At 51.3% G+C, this 4,110-nt stretch overlaps 1 non-coding gene across 1 annotated transcript; it reads right to left on the reverse strand.

The window, feature by feature from the left end:
* Nucleotides 1–198: 198 nt before the first annotated feature.
* LOC118516770 lies at nucleotides 199–356 on the reverse strand. The gene has a single exon (XR_004908081.1). It is a non-coding gene; the product is annotated as a 5.8S ribosomal RNA (ribosomal RNA).
* Nucleotides 357–4,110: the final 3,754 nt, after the last annotated feature.

Consider the following 4,110-nt stretch of genomic DNA (forward strand, 5'->3'; position numbering starts at 1 on the left):
TCACCCATGCTCACATGTGTGTGTGTGTGTTTAGGTTTGTGTACCATACCTCGTATGTCTCTCTGTGTTAGCACTCTCACTTTCAGCGCCCACGGTCCCGACAAGGATGCGGATCCGAGCACGCCATGCTGCGACAGCCTACCCCCCTATGATGGGGTCAGGACGGTCAGTTTGGTTAGAGTGTTGAGATAACTTGGTAGGCACTCAAGGATGTGTGCATCGGTCGGGTTGAGTCGTCCGATGCGCCATATGCGTTCAACGTGTCGATGTTCATGTGTCCTGCAGTTCACATTCTGACGCGCATTTAGCTGCGGTCTTCATCGATCCATGAGCCGAGTGATCCCCTGCCTAGGGTTTAACGTACACACCGAACTAGTTGATGAATGGAACCGAAGTCCATCCATCCATTATACACATACCAACACACAACTCTGGTTCCCTAGTACCACACTGCAGGCGCCCACGGCCCCGACGGATGCGGAGCCCGAGCACGCCAAAGTGCGACTGTCGATCACCCCTTGTGACACGACAATCAGTCAGTGTATAAGGTACCCGGTACTACCAAAGTGTGCATCTTTACTGACCTTCGCCGAGGCAGTGGTATGTGTATCCCTTTGAAAGAGTTGCTTTCGCTCAACTCTACCAAGTGTGCTACACCATCTTGTGGTTGTAGCGTGCGCGTCAGCATATGTGCCGACGATGCGTTTGGCAACCTCACTCTCGGACTTGTTTGATGGGTAATGATATGTCCATTACACCACAAACACCACAACTCTGGTTCCCTAGTACCACACTGCAGGCGCCCACGGCCCCGACGGTTGCGGAGCGAGCACGCCAAAGTGCGACTGTCGATCACCCGTTGTGACACGACAATCAGTCAGTGTATAAGGTACCCGGTACTGCCAAAGTGTGCGTCTTTACTGACCTGCCGAGTCAGTGGTATGTGTATCCCTTTGAAAGAGTTGCTTTCGCTCAACTCTACCAAGTGTGCTACACCATCTGTGGTTGTAGCGTGCGCGTCAGCATGTGATGCCGACGATGCGTTTGGCAACCTCACTCCCGGACTTGTTTGATCGGTAATGATCCTCCGCAGGTTCACCTACGGAAACCTTGTTACGACTTTTACTTCCTCTAAATCATCAAGTTCCGGTCAACTTCGGCCCGTGCCAACTGCAAGCTCACGAAGGAACCGCGGAAGGTATGCCTCCAGAGACCTCACTAAATAATCCATCGGTAGTAGCGACGGGCGGTTGTGTACAAAGGGCAGGGACGTAATCAGCGCTAGCTAATGACTAGCACTTACTAGAAATTCCAGGTTCATGGGGACCGTTGCAGTCCCCAATCCCAACTAAATGAGCATTTGGGTGATTTCCCGTTCCTCTCGGAATGGGGGCGGCCTATTGGCGAGAACACGCTGCTGCCCACATTGTAGCACGCGTGCAGCCCAGAACATCTAAGGGCAATCACGGACCTGTTATCGCTCACTCTCACCTTGCTAAACACAAGTTGTCCCGCTAAGCAGGGCAAACTAGTGCGACGACCGCCCGCGAAGGCGCCGCCGCCCCCGTAACGTCAGGTGCGCCGGAGGCACACTGCTGACAGCGTTCTAGTTAGCTTGTTTGAGTCGCGTTCGTTATCGGAATTAACCAGACAAATCATTCCACGAACTAAGAACGGCCATGCACCACTACCCTTAAATTTGAGAAAGAGCTCTTAATCTGTCTTACCTCGATAAGTTCGGACCTGGTAAGTTTTCCCGTGTTGAGTCAATTAAGCCGCAAGCTCCACTTCTTGTGGTGCCCTTCCGTCATTCCTTTAAGTTTCAACTTTGCAACCATACTTCCCCCGGAACCCGATTTTGGTTTCCCGGAAGCTACTGAGAGCACCGAATGTAGTAGGTTCTCCCAATGCTGATTGGCATCGTTTTACGGTTAGAAACTAGGGCGGTATCTAATCGCCTTCGATCCTCTAACTTTCGTTCTTGATTAATGAAAGCATCCATGGCAAACGCTTTCGCTTCAGTTGGTCCTACGACGGTCTACGAATTTCACCTCTCGCGCCGTAATACCAATGCCCCCAACTACTTCTGTTAATCATTACCTCTGGGTCTATACAAAACCAACCAAAAGACTCAGACCGAGGTCATGTTCCATTATTCCATGCAAGATTATTCTCGGCCAACGCCAACCTGGGCGGGTGTGGACGCTTTTGTACTAGCCTGCTTGAAGCACTCTAATTTGTTCAAGGTAAATGGGAGCTGCCGGGCACCACGCACCGGCTCGGGACGTGCCCGACCGATCACGAGGTTGACGCCCAGGCACACCATTGTGAGTCGCAGCCGCGAGCTCGCGCACGAACGTATCCGGCGTGTGCCGGGCGCCCGCGGCGGTCGCGTGTCTGGACGGGGAATCAACTTCGAACGTTTTAACCGCAACAACTTTAATATACGCTAGTGGAGCTGGAATTACCGCGGCTGCTGGCACCAGACTTGCCCTCCACTTGATCCTTATTGAAGGATTTATGCTCAATTCATTCCAATTATGGACCATCGTAGAGAGGTCCATATTGTTATTTCTCGTCACTACCTCCCCGTGCCGGGATTGGGTAATTTACGCGCCTGCTGCCTTCCTTGGATGTGGTAGCCATTTCTCAGGCTCCCTCTCCGGAATCGAACCCTGATTCCCCGTTACCCGTCGCAACCATGGTAGTCCTCTACACTACCATCAATAGTTGATAGGGCAGACATTTGCAAGATCTGTCGTCGGTCAAGCGACCATACGATCGGCATCCTTATCCAGACTTCAACTCAAGCCGCCCGGAGGCGATTGGTTTTACTAATAAGTGCACCAGTTCCACCGCCCGCAAGCGGACAGCGGTCCCGGCATGTTGCATGTATTAGCTCTGGCTTTTCCACAGTTATCCAAGTAACTGATGGGTGGATGATCTTGTGAATTATGGCTGTTGTACTGAGCCTTATGCGGTTTCACATTCATTTATGTTTGTACTTAGACATGCATGGCTTAACCTTTGAGACAAGCGTATATTACTGGTAGGATCAACCAGAATCGTCTTCGTCAATTGCTTGTTCGATATTTTTTGTCTACCAGGGCACCAGTCCCCGCAGACTCTCTTTCTACGTTCATCAGGTGACACAATCTTTGTTGTGACCACTCTCATTGACCTGCGGCAGTACACCGACTCCACAGCGCCAATAACCACACGAGCAAAGGTTGTTCAGGAGGATGTCAGATTATCGATGTACATCGTACACCAACATTTGACGTACCGAGGCATTACACCCCGCACGCCCCCAACAGGACCAATCAAGGCTCGCATACGACCTGCGACTTACTGCGGCTCCTGAAGGTCCCCGTAGGACGACCATCACCAGTTAAGGTGTAGTTGACTTGTCAGGGCACGGTAGTCCCACAAGTCCCGATTATTCGTGGATATCGTCCTACGATTGTTTCTGACTCCTTTTGCTCCCGCAGGTCCCCGTAGGACGACCATCACCAGTTAAGGTGTAGTTGACTTGTCAGGGCACGGTAGTCCCCACAAGTCCCCGATTATTCGTGATATCGTCCTACGAGTTTTTGTGACCTGTGGGTTCCCGGCAGGTCCCCGTAGGACAACCATCACCAGTTAAGGTGTAGTTGACTTGTCAGGGCACGGTGGTCCCACAAGTCCCCGATTATTCGGAGATATTGTCTACGAGTTTTAGTTGACCCTTTTTGGTCCCCGCGGTCAGACCGTCCCCACGTTAGCAGTAAGAGTATGATTTGTCAGGGATAGTCGTCCCCACAAGTTTTTGTTATTCGTGGATTCGTCCTACGAGTTTTTGTGACTTGGTTCCCGAACCTACGATGGTTCTGCCTCAGAGGAGACTATGAACACTTCGTATCATTTCTTACACCGAACCATGGGATCGCGAGATTGCTCCCGGATCCCTAATCACCTTACATTTCGTTTCGTTTCCGTACACTACGATGAGCTAATTCAATTTGTTTGTTCGTCTGGCGAACGTTTTATTGCGGAATTACCGCGGTACTTCCAGCCGGGTATGGCTGCCGTACGACCTACAGGATAGATCATCGAACCACTTTTCGTGCA

The sequence above is a fragment of the Anopheles stephensi genome, unplaced genomic scaffold (genome assembly GCF_013141755.1).
Source record: "Anopheles stephensi strain Indian unplaced genomic scaffold, UCI_ANSTEP_V1.0 ucontig390, whole genome shotgun sequence".
NCBI lineage: Eukaryota > Metazoa > Arthropoda > Insecta > Diptera > Culicidae > Anopheles > Anopheles stephensi.